We start from the raw sequence: 18,002 nt of genomic DNA on the forward strand, positions 1-18,002 counted from the left end.
TACTGTCGCTTAAATATCCGGGCGTCACAATTCTTCTCCACTACAAGAAATCTCGTCCCGAGATTTAAGAGATGGAGCAAGGGGGAAAGATCTGGTTACGAAATTCTAATGGATCTTCTTGGTCTTGGATGCTCTTCTTGAAGAGGTCGATCCCTTGCATTGACGTCTTCATTTCTCTGCTTCAAGTCATGAAGATGAAGTCGGCATCCTTTCTTCGGGGGTTCCATCATACTTACGAAAGAATAAGGGGGGGGGTATTCGGGGAGAACGAACCTCTACAAGGTTTACTATCTGGTCGATAACATCGGGGAAGGTGGCAGAAAGTAACTCTCGAATTGAAACTTAAGAACATATCGAGAGCAAAGTAATGAGGTTTTATGGGAAGTTTCGAGCGAGCAGGTAATAGTTCGATGCCTGAAACAGGGCGTGAAAGGGGCTCAAAGCAATCGGGAATAAGTATTGCGTCCGGTAACAGATTTGATGATCTCTCGGAAGGTGGCTCGTGAATTACATATGAGGCCACACGCGAGGAACAACCTTGGGAAGAGGGGGTGCAGGAGAGTCAGGTTTCGATCCTGTGGAACTGTGGGTTATGGGCCCACCATGTGGGTTAAAATAGGAAGGCGGTGATGTCTTGCACGATCATGCAAGCAAGGCATGTCAGAGGCTAGCCGGTCAGTTATGTCGGCAACATCGATACCAAGGGCAAGGGACGAAGAGAACCGTTTTCCTGCTCGTTGAACGAGGCGGACCAATAGGCAGAGTTCTCGTCCATCGGTGGCTACCGGAATGTCATCAACAATAGTAATAGGGTCTTGCTGACAGAATTGTACAACGAGGGGGTTACATAAGTAGGAGAATATTACTGCTTAGATCATATAGATCACAAGAATGGTTAATCCAAACAATGGAAAGGAAAATATGATTATCAGATTAAACAGAACAATGGAAAGGAAAATTTGTTTAAACACATATTTCAGGGGTATATCCTTCCCAAGGACAAGCAGAATGATATCCATGACAGGATATAACATAGAAAACTCTTTAGGAAAGGGGAGAGAAATTTCATGACATTACCCATACAACGGTGTTTGGATAATTAATAAAGAAAATCTAGCATTGCGCTTTCAATGCTCTTGTTGATGAACGGAGTACCACAGACATGCTTCGAGATAGCATTGACATGGTCATCAAGTAAAGGTTAGACTTTGGATACACAAAAGGATCCATCAGGAACGACTTATAGAATAAGTCTTACAATTTCCTCATGGAAGAATGGATAACCTTGTTAAAAAGGAAACTATAACAATAGGTCCTCCGGCCAGGTGTGTTAGGCATGACATCACCTTACCGGGTCATATAAAGGCCAATGTTATAACTCTTGGAAATATGTCCCAACCACCATATCTGACCAAGATTCAGATCTGATTAGTGCCAGGATACCTCAGACTCGGGATGTCTGAGAAGAAAAGGTGCAACACAAATTGACGAGATGACATTGTAAGATTCTCGGGAAATGAACTATGGAACGAGTTCTGAAACAAGAGTTCATCATTAAACCAAGGAGAGGGTGAGGAGATGGTTGATGGACTCAGCGTCAATACATTGAGATTTCCAAAATATGGATCTCCACAATTATGTGAAAAAGGAGATAACATTTGTTAGATCAAATGGTATAATGATGTATGCTCGAGGGAAACACACACAATCAAACATTGGTTGAGAGGTGCACCCAAAATATGGGCTGGGTTGCACGACCAATGTCAGAATGGTGATTCAATAATCAATAGTCTAAGAATGAACAGCTGACCATTAACTTCAAAGCAATAGGGTTGCTAGAAGGGCAGAATCCAAACAGCACCGTTCACTTGTTGGTACCCCGGTTAGAATCAACACGGTGACCAAGAAAGAAGAGTGACGGTGAGAAGCATCACTATACCAAGAATTCTTAAGAGGTGGAGCAATCCTCACGACATTCTTGACATAAAAGATGGTAATACTCCAAGGTAGAACATAACATAAGTTGGATAGCAAGAAACTCAAGGTACAACACAATTCGTGAACCAGTTTTGTGTTGCGGAAATGCAAGAATGTTGTCGATGTTAACACAATCATCGAGGGGGCTAGGATGATATCTCTTATCATGAATTCGATTGATATCCTGGAAACGCTCAGAATGTTGATGATGATCACGACACATTTGTCGAGAGGTTTCATGAAGATGTAATCGGCCGGCGATGACATCAAATCAAAGGAATGATGAAGCGAAAGGTTATTGGAACCAAGGGTACGACGCCAACTCGGAATCAAGCTTGTTGTTCAAGGAAAAATGATATGACGAGGAAAGTTGACGTAAGCTTAGCTCATCATTGAAAATTGTGCTTCGAGAAGAAGGACCAGGTAGCACAGTTAAAAGTTACACGATAATGATATAGCCTATTAGGCTATGAACGACTTGAAGGATTAATAAGCTCATAAGCAACGAAATACTTAGAGTTATTGAATCGGAGTGCGGAATTGATTCACTTATCGGTGTCCTTGAGTGTCTAACAACTCAGAACCCAGGGGAAATTGGAATCGGTGAGAAATAATACTTGAAGAAGAACTCATAAGAAGTAATATGGTTCTGTGATATTATCGAGATACCACGGGGTAATACTCAAAGGTAGATCATAATAGAGGTTGGACGGGTGCATTGATCTATAGAGGACAAGTGGTTTTAACTTGTCTAAGAAATTGAATCAAAGGGGAACAATATGGTCAGAATCACATTTGTACATGATCAAACCACAGATACAAGCACTTATAACAAGGGGTAACTATTTTGCGAGAAGCTTCCATCATAAGATTTGCATCGTGTCAATGGGCATGAACGCAAAGTTCAAGGTCGACTCCCACTTCTTCAATGCATAACCTTTCATTCACTTCTCGCGTTTGATGAAGTTGTAGTGTTGAAATTTTATCTGGCAAAATACCAGAAGAGTATGACTCATGAAAACTTTCGAGTTCACACATATTATGGAAGGCATAGGTTCAACCCATCGGGGGATCGTGGAAACATATACCACAAGCTTCAATAGTAAATATCACCAGCTCGAAAGCAGAGCATGGTTGGCCAAATCAAGGAATAGGATTTATCAAAGGCATTATGTATCAGGGAAAGAACTTCCAAAGTGATTGAATATGAAGGACGTTGTCGGATAAAATCCAACAAGGTTCTGATGGTCCATAAAGGATCTGATGTGAGTATCGGCTCACAACCAGAGGAAGAATCAATGCAAAGACATTGGATTATAGAAACAACTGAGTGAGTTAGAGCTCAATTGCAAAGTAATTATGATTTACAAAGCGAAGGATCAGAAGCAGACGCTCTGATCAAGGATGGATAAGTTCAATAGACTTAGGGGCACAATCGACGACAATTTGATTGGTGAGAACCAGCTCACGTTTAAAATGACGTCTGAGCCGGAAGGATGAATTCTAGGATCTGATTGAGGATTGCGAGCATTCGCACCAAATTGAATCAACGGACTCAAAATGATAATGACAAGAGATGCCAATAAGATTATAGACTTATGGGATTAACCATAATGCAAGCAAGTAAGAATTTCAAGAGCAATAGGCTACTTAGGATTTTCAGAAGTTCAAATAGTATTTTGAAGACTTTTGTGAAATACATGAATCAACTGGGGATGAGCAAATATCCGGTGAGTGCTAGAAATTATCCATAGTGGTATTCATGTGGCAAAGAACAGCAAGGCAGTAAGCTCAAAGGATTCTCGGAACAACAGAGAGAATTTCAGGGTATCTTGTAATAACAAGATCAACTAGGAATAAAAGTAAGAACGGCAAGTGTATGTATTTATACATAGGGATATTTAGGTGGTAGGGAATTGCAAAAGCAACGCCATAAAGTCTCAAGAGAACATCGGAGAGTATCTTCGGATTCTTCTGGTGCAGCAGACGATCATCTGTGATAAGGGGCTCTCCGGGAGAAAGTATTATCGAGAACCTAGAGTTAGAGTTAGTAAAATCGTTTAACCCGAAGAGCAGAGATGTCAGAGTCCCAGAGTATAGGTTGAGGAATAAAAGATCGTACTACCACCCAATGGCAACATGTGCCCGTAAGACACACAACCATGTTAGTAAAAGTTTTGCAATGTCTACACTCGACTTCGGCCAAGGAGTTGGAAAGGGGGATTCTTACAGGCAGTCGGCTCTGATACCAACTTGTGACGCCCTCGATTTGACCTTACACTAATCATACATGCAAACATGTACGATCAAGATCAGGGACTCACGGGAAGATATCACAACACAACTCTAAAAACATAAATAAGTCATACAAGCATCATAATACAAGCCAGGGGCCTCGAGGGCTCGAATACAAGTGCTCGATCATAGACGAGTCAGCGGAAGCAACAATATCTGAGTACAGACATAAGTTAAACAAGTTGCCATAAGATGGCTAGCACAAACTGGGATACAGATCGAGAGAGGCGCAGGCCTCCTGCCTGGGATCCTCCTAAACTACTCCTGGTCGTCGTCAGCGGCCTGCATGTAGTAGTAGGCACCCGCGGTGTAGTAGGAGTCGTCGTCGATGGTGGCGTCAGGCTCCTGGGCTCCAGTATCTGGTTGCGACAATCAGGTAGAATGGAAAGGGGGAAAGAGGGAGAAAAGCAACCGTGAGTACTCACCCAAAGTACTCGCAAGCAAGGATCTACACTACATATGCATGGGTATCTGTGTAAAGGGGCAATATCGGTGGACTGAACTGCAGAATGCCAGAATAAGAGGGGGATAGCTAGTCCTGTCGAAGACTACGCTTCTGGCAGCCTCCATCTTGCAGCATGTAGGAGAGAGTAGATGGTAAGTTCACCAAGTATCATCGCATAGCATAATCCTACCCGGCGATCCTCCCCTCGTCGCCCTGTGTGAGAGCGATCACCGGGTTATATCTGGCGCTTGGAAGGGTGTATTTTGTTAAGTATCCGGTTCTAGTTGTCATAAGGTCAAGGTACAACTCCAAGTCGTCCTGTTACCGAAGATCACACCTATTCGAACAGATAAACTTCCCTGCAGGGGTGCACCACATAACCCAACACGCTCGATCCCATTTGGCCGGACACACTTTCCTGGGTCATGCCCGGCCTCGGAAGATCAACACGTTGCAGCCCTACCTAGGCACAATAGAGAGGTCAGCACGCCGGTCTAAATCCTATGGCGCAGGGGTCTGGGCCCATCGCCCATTGCACACCTGCGTGTTGCGAACGCGGCCGGAAGCAGACCTAGCCTAGCAGGCGTTCCAGTCCAATCCGGCGCGCGCCTCTCAGTCGCTGACGTCACGAAGGCTTCGGCTGATACCACGACGTCGAGTGCCCATAACTGTTCCCGCGTAGTTGGTTAGTGCGTATAGGCCAGTGGCCAGACTCAGATCAAATACCTAGATCTCGTTAAGCGTGTTAATTGAAGTATCCGCGAACGCCGACCAGGGCCAGGCCCACCTCTCGCCTAGGTGGTCTCAACCTGTCCTGTCGCTCCGCCACAAAGTAACAGTCGGGGGCCGTCGGGAACCCAGGCCCACCTCTACCGGGATGGAGCCACCTGCCCCTTCAGCCCCCATCTCCGAACAGTAGCATAAGTAATGTATAACAGTATAAAGTATATAGCATATGCCCGTGATCACCTCCCGAAGTGATCACGGCCCAGTAGTATAGCATGGGAGACGGACAAGAGGGTAGGGCCACTGATGGAATACTAGCATCCTATACTAAGCATTTAAGATTGCAGGTAAGGGTAACAACTGTAGCAACAATGACAGGCTATGCAGCAGAATAGGATTAACCGAAAGCAGTAACATGCTACACTACTCTAATGCAAGCAGTAGAGAGGAGAATAGGCGGTATCTGGTGATCAAGGGGGGCTTGCCTAGAAGCTCTGTTGCACAAGAAGAAGGGTCGTCGGTGATGTAGTCGTACTCAAACGCATCAACGCCGGTCTCGGGGTCTACCGGAGAAGAAGAGGGGGGAAGAAACAGTCAATACGGAGCAAACAAAGAATCACAAAATATAACAAGGCAATACGCGGTTCCAAGGTGATCTAACGCAGGGATAGGTGATACCGGTGAAGGGGAGAAACATCCGGGAAAGTATCCCCGGTGTTTCGCGTTTTCGGACAGATGAACCGGAGGGGGAAAGTTGCGTGTTTGCTATGCTAGGGATGTTTGGCGGACGAACGGACCGCATATTCGGATCCATCTCGTCGTTCTGAGCAACTTTCATGTACAAAGTTTTTCCACCGAACTACGGTTTATTTTATATTAATTTTAAAAGATTTAAATCATTTTAGGATTTATTTAATTATTTTAATTCAAAATTATCCAGAATAGTGTTTGCTGACGTCAACAGTCAACAGGGGTGTTGACTGGTCAAACTGACATGTGGGTCCCGTTTGTCATTGACTAGACTAACTAATCATGATTAATTAGTTGTTTAGTTTAATTAATCAAAATTAATTAAGTTAATTAATTAATTAATTATTATTATTATTATTTATTTCTAATTCTTTTTTTATAAAACGTTCTATGGCCATGGGGCCCCCGTGTCATAGGCCCTGTGGGCCTTAACGGGCACGGGCGGTGGTTAACGGGGCGGCGCTGGATGCTGGCGCACGGGCGCGTGCCCGAGGCCACCAGGGGAGGCGGGTTCCGGTGAGCCGTGGGAGCAGCGGCGGATGGGCCCGGCGCGGCCGGGCAGAAGCAGGCGCGGCCCGGCGGTGCGCCGGCGGCCAGGGCTAGCAGGCCGCGCGGCGGCCAGGCGAGCGGATGGCGTGGCCGGCAGGAGCGAAGGGCGCGCGAGCGCAGGGGGGCTGCGGGCGGCGACGAGAGCGACAGCGGGCGCAGGGCGGCGCGGCGCGGTAGGGCGACGACGGCGCGAGGCAGCAGCAGCAGCCGTGCAGCAGCGGCAGGAAGGGGAGCCCAGGGGTGCGACGTGGGCGCGGCGGAACTGCGGACGAGCAGCGCAGCGACAGAGGAGGCAGGCAGACGCGGGCGGCAGGGGCGCGGTAGGAGCGGGCGAATGACACGGGCGGCGGCTACGCGGGGACTGCGGGCGCGCGAGCTCGCGCGCAGCCACGGGCGCGAGGCAACCATCGGCGCGGGCCGCGTGGGCGGGGGCGCCGCGAGCGCGAGCGCGGGGCAGAGGAGAAAGTGGGAGGGAGGTGCGGTCCTCACGGCGGTTTGTAGGGTTCGGGGCAACGGTGCTCGGGGAGGAGACGGAGACGACGGCGACGCGGTGACGAGGTGCAGGCCGGCGAGGTGGTTCCGGCGAGTTCCGGTGATGGCGTGCGGTGGCGGCGACGCGGTCACGAGGGTCGAGGGGGGACGAGCGCCCCCGATCCAGATCGGGTCGTGGGGTGGGGAGAGGAGCGAGTGGGGGAGTGGTGTGCGTGGGGGGTTAGGGTTTCAGGTGAGAGGGGGATATGGGGAGCGGCCGGCCTGGTGGCCCGGTTGGGCTGCAGGCCTGCTGGGCCGGAGCCCAAGGGTTTCGTTTCCTCTTTTTTTTGTTAGTTTTGTTTTCTGTTTTGTTTCTTTTCTTTTTATTTATTTTTCTTTTACTGTTTTACTTTTAGTTTTCTTTTATTTTAGTTTTATAAAAATTATCACTAGCACCTAAATTAATACTTTTAAATATACTACTGCCACATTAATTCTCAACCCAAATTAAAATAGTTTAATATTTTATAAAATTCAAAAGGCATTTATTTTAATATTTAAACCTCTATTTTAATTATTTTGAACACTTAAACATTTTATTAAATTTAGGTTTCTCCACCATTATTACCCATGATTTATTTAACACCTTTACAACATTTTAGTTTTGACTTTTGAAAACTTTAACTGTTTGACTTGATTTTGAATTTGAATTTTGAATTGGTTTTGAACTAACGCGAGATTAGCAAAAGTAACTAAGGTGACACGGCATGACTAACAAGGAATTACTGTTGCTTAAATATCCGTGCGTCACACCAGGGGTGTCCCGAACCCGTTCCGGTGACCCGATATGTACCCAGTACCCTCCGGAATACTTCCGGTGTCCGAATACCATCGTCCTATATATCAATCTTTACCTCTCGACCATTTCGAGACTCCTCATCATGTCCGTGATCTCATCCGGGAATCCGAACAACATTCAGTCACCAAATCACATAACTCATATAATACTATATCGTCATCGAACGTTAAGCGTGCGGACCCTACGGATTCGAGAACTATGTAGACATGACCGAGACACCTCTCCGGTCAATAACCAATAGGGGAACCTGGATGCTCATATTGGCTCCTATATAGTCTGCGAAGGTCTTTAACGGTCAAACTGTTATGACAACATACGTAATTCCCTTTGTTCATCGGTATGTTACTTGCCCGAGATTCGATCGTCGGTATCTTCATACCTAGTTCAATCTCGTTGCCGGCAAGTCTCTTTACTCGTTCCATAATACATCACCTCGTGACTAACTCCTTAGTCGTTTGCTTGCAAGCTTATGATGTGTATTACCGAGAGGGCCCAGAGAGACCTCTCCGATACTCGGAGGGACAAATCCTAATCTCGATCTATACCAACTCAACAAACACCTTCGGAGATACCTGTAGAGCATCTTTATAATCACCTAGTTACATTGTGACGTTTGATAGCACACAAGGCATTCCTTCGGTATCCAGGAGTTGCATAATCTCATAGTCGAAGGAATATGTATTTGACATGAAGAAAGCAATAGCAATAAAACTGAACGATCAATATGCTAAGCTAACGGATGGGTCTTGTCCATCACATCATTCTCCTAATGATGTGATCCCATTATAAAATGACAACTCATGTCCATGGTTAGGAAACCTTAACCATCTTTGACCAACGAGCTAGTCAAGTAGAGGCTCACTAGGGACATAGTGTTTGTCTATGTATTCACACATGTATTTAGGTTTCCAATCAATACAAATTCTAGCATGAATAATAAACATTTATCATGAATAAGGAAATATAAAATAACAACTTTATTATTGCCTCTAGGGCATATTTCTTCAGTCTCCCACTTGCACTAGAGTCAATAATCTAGTTCACATCGCCATGTGATTTAACACCAATAGTTCACATCGTTATGTGATTAACACCCATAGTTCACCTCGCCATGTGACCAACACCCAAAGGGTTTACTAGAGTCAATAATCTAGTTCACGTCGCTATGTGATTAATACCCAAAGAGTACTTAAGGTGTGATCATGTTTTGCTTGTGAGAGAAGTTTAGTCAACGGGCCTTTCACATTCAAATCCGTATGTATATTGCAAATTTCTATGTCTACAATACTCTACATGGAGCTACTATAGCTAATTGCTCCCACTTTCAATATGCATCCAGATTGAGACTCTAAGTCAGCTGGATCAGTGTTAAAGCTTGCATCGACGTAACCTTTTACGATGAACTCTTTATCACCTCCATAACCGAGAAACATTTCCTTAGTCCTCTTAGGTAACTAAGGATAAATTTTGACCATTGTCTAGTGATCTACTCATGTATCACTATTGTACCCCCTTACCAAACTCATGGCAAGCTACACAATAGGTCTGGTACATAGCATGGCATGCTTTATAGAACCTATGGCTGAGGCATAGGGAATGACTTTCATTCTCTCTCTATCTTCTGCCGTGGTCGGGTTTTGAGTCTTACTCAACTTCATATCTTGTAATACAGGCTAGAACTCCTTCTTTGATTGATCTATTTTGAACTGCTTCAAAATCTTGCCAGGGTATGTACTCATTGAAAATCTTATCAAGCATCTTGATCTATCTCTATGGATCTTGATGCTCAATATATAAGCAGCTTCACCGAGGTCTTTCATTGAAAAAATCTTATTCAAGTATCCTTTTATGTTATCGAGAAATTCTATATCATTTCCAATCAGCAATATGTCATCCACATATAATATCAGAAATGCTACATAGCTCCCACTCACTTTCTTGTAAATGCATGCTTCATCTTAAGTCTGTATAGAACCATATGCTTTGATCACCTCATCAAAGCGTATATTCCAACTCCGAGATGCTTGCACCAGTCCATAGATGGATCGCTGGACCTTGCACACTTTGTTAGCACCTTTAGGATTGACAAAACCTTCTGGTTGCATCATATACAACTCTTCTTCGAGATATCCATTAAGGAATACAGTTTTGACATCCATTTGCCAGATTTCGTAATCATAAAATGTAGCAATTGCTAACATGATTCAGATGGACTTAAGCATCGCTACGGGTGAGAAAGTCTCATCGTAGTCAACTCCTTGAACTTGTCGAAAACATTTTGCGACAAGTGAAGCTTTGTAGACAGTAACATTACCATCAGCGTCAGTCTTCTTCTTGAAGATCCATTTATTCTCTATGGCTTGCCAATCATCGGGCAAGTCCACCAAAGTCCACACTTTGTTCTCATACAAGGATCCAATCTCAGATTTCATGGCCTCAAGTCATCTGTCGGAATCTGGGCTCATCATATCTTCTTCATAGTTTGTAGGTTCGCCTTGGTCTAGTAACATGACTTCCAGAACAGGATTACCGTACCACTCTGGTGCGGATCGTGCTCTGCTTGACCTATGAAGTTCAGTAGTAACTTGATCTGAAGTTTCATGATCATCATTGGCTTCCTCTCTAGTTGGTGTAGGCATCACGGGAACGGATTTCTCTGATGTACTACTTTCCAATTTGGGAGAAGGTACAATTACATCATCAAGTTCTACTTTCCTCCCACTCATTTCTTTCGAGAGAAACTCCTTCCCTAGAAAGGATCCGTTCTTGGAAACAAAGATCTTGCCTTCGGATCTGTGGTACAAGGTGTACCCAATTGTTTCCTTAGGGTATCCTATGAAGACGCACTTTTCCGATTTGGATTCGAGCTTATCTGGCCCAAGCCTTTTGACATAAGCATCGCATCCCGAAACTTTAAGAAACGACAGTTTAGGTTTCTTGCTAAACCACCATTCATACGGTGTCGTCTCAACGGATTTAGACGGTGCCCTATTTAACATGAATGCAGCTGTCTCTATTGCATAACCTCAAAATGATAGTGGTAGATCGGTAAGAGACATCATAGATCGCACCATATCTAATAAAGTACGGTTACGATGTTCGGGCACACTATTACGCTGTGGTGTTCCGGGTGGCGTGAGTTGTGAAACTATTCCACATTGTTTTAAACGAAGGCCAAACTCGTAACTCAAATATTCGCCTCCACAATCAGATCGTAGAAACTTTATTTTCTTGTTACGATGATTCACCACTTCACTCTGAAATTCTTTGAACTTTTCAAATGTTTCAGACTTGTGTTTCATTAAGTAGATATACTCATATCTGCTCAAATCATTTGTGAAGGTCAGAAAATAACGATACCCGTCGCGTGCCTCAACACTCATCGGACCGCATACATCGGTGTGTATTATTTCCAATAAGTCATTAGCTGGCTCCATTGTTCCGGAGAACGGAGTTTTAGTCATCTTGCCCAGGAGGCATGGTTCGCACGTACCAAGTGATTCATAATCAAGTGGTTCCAAAAGTCCATCAGTATGGAGTTTCTTCATGCGCTTTACACGAATATGACCTAAACGGCAGTGCCACAAATAAGTTGCACTATCATTATCAACTCTGCATCTTTTGGCTTCAATATTATGAATATGTGTATCACTACTATCGAGATTCAACAAAAATAGACCACTCTTCAAGGGTGCATGACCATAAAAGATATTACTCATATAAATAGAACAACCATTATTCTCTGATTTAAATGAATAACCGTCTTGCATCAAACAAGATCCAGATATAATGTTCATGCTCAACGCTGGCACCAAATAACAATTATTCAGGTCTAAAACTAACCCCGAAGGTAGATGTAGAGGTAGCGTGCCGACCGCGATCACATCGACTTTGGAACCATTTCCCACGGGCATCGTCACGTCGTCCTTAGCCAATCTTCGCTTAATCCGTAGTCCCTGTTTCGAGTTGCAAATATTAGCAACAGAACCAGTATCAAATACCCAGGTGCTACTGCGAGCATTAGTAAGGTACACATCAATAACATGTATATCACATATACCTTTGTTCACCTTGCCATCCTCCTTATCCGCCAAATACTTGTGGCAGCTCTGCTTCCAGTGACCAGTCTGTTTGCAGTAGAAGCACTCAGTCTCAGGCTTAGGTCCAGACTTGGGTTTCTTTTGCTGAGCAGCAACTTGTTTGTTGTTCTTCTTGAAGTTCCCCTTCTTCTTCCCTTTGCCCTTTTTCTTGAAACTGGTGGTCTTGTTGACCATCAACACTTGATGCTCTTTCTTGATTTCTACCTCCGCAGCCTTTAGCATTGCGAAGAGCTCGGGAATCGTCTTATCCATCCCTTGCATGTTATAGTTCATCACGAAGCTCTTGTAGCTTGGTGGCAGTGATTGAAGAATTCTGTCAATGACGCTATCATCCGGAAGATTAACTCCCAGTTGAATCAAGTGATTGTTGTACCCAGACATTTTGAGTATATGCTCACTGACAGAACTATTCTCCTCCATCTTGCAGCTGTAGAACTTATTGGAGACTTCATATCTCTCAATCCGGGCATTTTCTTGAAATATTAACTTCAACTCCTGGAACATCTCATATGCTCCATGACGTTCAAAACGTCGTTGAAGTCCCGGTTCTAAGCCGTAAAGCATGGCACACTGAACTATCGAGTAGTCATCAGCTTTGCTCTGCCAGACGTTCATAACTTCTGGTGTTGCTCCTGCAGCAGGTCTGGCACCTAGCGGTGCTTCCAGGACGTAATTCTTCTGTGCGGCAATGAGGATAATCCTCAAGTTACGGACCCAGTCCGTGTAATTTCTACCATCATCTTTCAACTTTGCTTTCTCAAGGAACGCATTAAAATTCAACGGAACAACAACACGGACCATCTATCTACAATCAACATAGACAAGCAAAATACTATCAGGTACTAAGTTCATGATAAATTTAAGTTCAATTAATCATATTACTTAAGAACTCCCACTTAGATAGACATCCCTCTAATCCTCTAAGTGATCACGTGATCCAAATCAACTAAACCATGTCCGATCATCACGTGAGATGGAGTAGTTTTAATGGTGAACATCACTATGTTGATCATATCTACTATATGATTCAAGCTCGACCTTTCGGTCTAAGTGTTCCGAGGCCATATCTGCATATGCTAGGCTCGTCAAGTTTAACCTGAGTATTCCGCGTGTGCAACTGTTTTGCACCCGTTGTATTTGAACGTAGAGCCTATCACACCCGATCATCACGTGGTGTCTCAGCACGAAGAACTTTCGCAATGGTGCATACTCAGGGAGAACACTTATACCTTGATAATTTAGTGAGAGGTCATCTTATAATGCTACCGTCAATCAAAGCAAGATAAGATGCATAAAAGATAAACATCACATGCAATCAATATAAGTGATATGATATGGCCATCATCATCTTGTTCTTGTGATCTCCATCTTCGAAGCACCGTCATGATCACCATCGTCACCGGCGCGACACCTTGATCTCCATCGTAGCATCGTTGTCGTCTCGCCAACTTATGCTTCTAGGACTATCGCTACCGCTTAGTGATAAAGTAAACCGTTACAGGGCGATTGCAGTGCATACAATAAATCGACAACCATATGGCTCCTGCCAGTTGCCGATAACTCGGTTACAAAACATGATCATCTCATACAATAAAATTTAGCATCATGCCTTGGCCATATCACATCACAACATGCCCTGCAAAAACAAGTTAGACGTCCTCTACTTTGTTGTTGCAAGTTTTACATGGCTGCTACGGGCTGAGCAAGAACCGTTCTTACCTATGCATCAAAACCACAACGATAGTTTGTCAAGTTGGTGTTGTTTTAACCTTCTCAAGGACCGGGCGTAGCCACACTCGGTTCAACTAAAGTTGGAGAAACTGACACCCGCCAGCCACCTGTGTGCAAAGCACGTCGGTAGAACCAGTCTCGCGTAAGCGTACGCGTAATGTCAGACCGGGCCGCTTCATCCAACAATACCGCCGAACCAAAGTATGACATGTTGGTAAACAGTATGACTTATATCGCCCACAACTCACTTGTGTTCTACTCGTGCATATGACATCTACGCATAAAACCAGGCTCGGATGCCACTGTTGGGGAACGTAGTAATTTCAAAAAAATTCCTATGCACACGCAAGATCATGGTGATGCATAGCAACGAGAGGGGAGAGTGTGTCCACGTACCCTCGTAGACCGAAAGCGGAAGCGTTAGCACAACACGGTTGATGTAGTCGTACATCTTCACGATCCGACCGATCAAGTACCGAACGTACGTCACCTTCGAGTTCAGCACACGTTCAGCTCGATGACGTCCCTCGAACTCCGATCCAGCCGAGCTTTGAGGGAGAGTTTCATCAGCACGACGGTGTGGTGACGATGATGATGTTCTACCGACGCAGGGCTTCGCCTAAGCAGCGCTACGATATTATCGAGGTGGACTATGGTGGAGGGGGCACCGCACACGGCTAAGAGATGAATGATCAATTGTTGTGTCTCTAGGGTGCCCCCTGCCCCCGTATATAAAGGAGCAAGGGGGGAGAGGCTGCCGGCCAGGAGGAGGCGCGCCAGAGGAGTCCTACTCCCACCGGGAGTAGGACTCCCTCCCTTCCTAGTTGGAGTAGGAGAAGGGGGAAGGAGGAGGGAGAGAGGAAGGAAAGGGGGCGCCGCCCCCCCCCCCCCCCCCCCCCCCGTCCTTGTCCAATTCGGACTAGAGGGGGAGGGGGCGCGCGGCCTGCCCTGGCCACCTCTCCTCTTCTCCACTAAGGCCCATGTAGGCCCATTAAACTCCCGGGGGGTTCCGGTGACCCCCGGTTCTCCGGTAAAATCCCGATTTCACCTGGAACACTTCCGATATCCAAATATAGGCTTCCAATATATCAATCTTTATGTCTCGACCATTTCGAGACTCCTCGTCATGTCCGTGATCACATCCGAGACTCCGAACTATCTTTGGTACATCAAAACACATAAACTCATAATATAACCGTCATCAAACTTTAAGCGTGCGGACCCTACGGGTTCGAGAACTATGTAGACATGACCGAGACATGTCTCCGGTCAATAACCAATAGCGGAACATGGGTGCTCATATTGGCTCCTACATATTCAACGAAGATCTTTATCGGTCAAACCGCATAACAACATACGTTGTTCCCTTTGTCATCGGTATGTTACTTGCCCGAGATTCGATCATCGGTATCTCAATACCTAGTTCAATCTCGTTACCGGCAAGTCTCTTTACTCGTTCTGTAATACATCATTCCGCAACTAACTCATTAGTTGCAATGCTTGCAAGGCTTATAGTGATGTGCATTACCGAGTGGGCCCAGAGATACCTGTCCGACAATCCGAGTGACAAATCCTAATCTCGAAATACGCCAACCCAACAAGTACCTTCGGAGACACCTGTAGAGCACCTTTATAATCACCCAGTTACGTTGTGACGTTTGGTAGCACACAAAGTGTTCCTCCGGTAAACGGGAGTTGCATAATCTCATAGTCATAGGAACATGTATAAGTCATGAAGAAAGCAATAACAGAATACTAAACGATCGAGTGCTAAGCTAACGGAATGGGTCAAGTCAATCACATCATTCTCCTAATGATGTGATCCCGTTAATAAAATGACAACTCATGTCAATGGTTAGGAAACATAACCATCTTTGATTAACGAGCTAGTCAAGTAGAGGCATACTAGTGACACTCTGTTTGTCTATGTATTCACACAAGTATTATGTTTCCGGTTAATACAATTCTAGCATGAATAATAAACATTTATCATGATATAAGGAAATAAATAATAACTTTATATTGCCTCTAGGGCATGTTTCCTTCACCGAAACCTCTGGAACACTTTCCAAAACATCTGAAACATTTCTGGTACCTTCCTCTCATTCTCCTATGATCTCATAGTACTCTATCAACCACTAAATGTTAAGTGTGAGACCGTGCAGGTCCAGTTATATATGGACATGAGCCAGAACCCTTCCGTCAATAATAAAGAACGGGGTCTGGACACCCATATTAATTCCCACATACATAAGAAGATCTTTATCGAGTGACCCCTTTCATTTCCATACACAATTCTCAACTTCGCGATACATAACAAAGCCATATAGTAATCAACTACAAGATGTAATCAACACTACTAGTCACCCACAAGCACCAATCTATAGTTCCAGTAACAAGATTGAATACAAGAGATGAACTAGGGTTTGAGATGAGATGGTGTTGTTGAAGATGTTGATGGAGATTGCCCTCCCCAAGATGGGAGAGTTGTTGGTGATGATGATGACGATGATTTCCCCCTCCGGGAGGGAAGTTCCCCCGGCGGAATCGCTCCGCCGGAGGGCAAAAGTCCTCCTGCCCAAGTTCCACCTCGAGACGGCGGCGCTCCGTCCCGAAAGCCGCTCTCCTTATTTTTTCTAGGTAAAAATGACTTATATACCAGAAGATGGGCACCGGAGGTGGGCCGAGGAGGGCACAACCCACCAGGGCGCGCCCAGGTGGGTTGTGCCCACCTGGTGGGTCCCCTCTGGTAGTTATTTGCTCCAATAATTCTTAAATATTCCATAAAAAATCTCCGTGAAGTTTCATATTGTTTGGAGTTGTGCAGAATAGGTGGCCTGACGTAGCTTTTCCAGGTCCAGATTTCCAGCTGCCAGAATTCCCCCTCTTTGTGTATACCTTGCAAATTATGAGAGAAAAGGCATTAGAATTACTCCAAAAAGCATTATTATGGATAAAAACATTATAAATAACAGTAAGAAAACATGATGCAAAATGGATGTATCAACTCCCCCAAGCTTAGACCTCGCTTGTCCTCAAGCGAAAACCGAAATCGAAAAACATGTCCACAAGCTTTGAGAGAGAGGTGGCGATAAAAACAAAATACGGACATAGAAGCATCATGTTGATTATTATAACAGCAACAAAATTAAACATAGGACTTTTACCATAGAACTTTTATCATATACTTCTTATGAATAAGTAACAGTTCATCACATAATCGAAGTATAAAGCAAAAACTCTATTAGAAACCAACAAACTATGTTCTCAGTCAACTTTACAACTACAATTCATCATCTTTTCAGGAAGGGTCACGTGTCGGAGCCTTTAGGCAAGTCCACATACTCAACCATCATATAGTCTTTTATGATTGCTAACACTCACCTCATACCCATGAGCAAAACGTTTCAACCGGACACATAGAAAGATAGGGGCTTATAGTTTCGCCTCCCAATATACTCACCTCGAGGGTGATGTCAACAATAATAACTCATGCTATCTATATTCAACTGGACATATGTGCCTAGATCTTTCCTCACCACATGATGCTTACCAAAGGAGAAAAATAAAAAGGAATAGAAGAAAAGTTTGACTCTTTGCATAAAAGTAAATACATAAAAGTAAAAGATAGGCCCTTCGCAGAGGGAAGCAGAGGTTGTCATGCGCTTATTTGTTTGTATGCTCAATCCCTTAGTACAAGAAAACATCATGTTGTATTTCCCCTTAAGATGACAACCTTTATTATACAGTCTGTCGCTTTTATTCTTTGCCATCCAAGTTCGTACAACGCTCAATTTTCTCTTACACTAAATGATCTCACACTTTTAGAGGCAATTTTTATTGCCCTTTTTGCACCGATGACAACTTACTTGAGGGATCTTGCTCAATCCCTAGGTAGGTATGGTGGACACTTGAAAAATATTTGGGTTTAAGGGTTTTTGGATGCACAAGTAGTATCTCTACTTAGTGCGGAATTTTTGGCTAGCAAAGATAGGGGGCAGGCACCACATGTTGAAGGAACTACGACAATATGACTTCTATGTGAATATAAACAAACATAAACCATTAAGTTGTCTTCCTTGTCCAATGTCAACAATTT

This window comes from Triticum aestivum, chromosome 5D (genome assembly GCF_018294505.1).
Source record: "Triticum aestivum cultivar Chinese Spring chromosome 5D, IWGSC CS RefSeq v2.1, whole genome shotgun sequence".
In the NCBI taxonomy this organism is placed as follows: Eukaryota; Viridiplantae; Streptophyta; class Magnoliopsida; order Poales; family Poaceae; genus Triticum; species Triticum aestivum.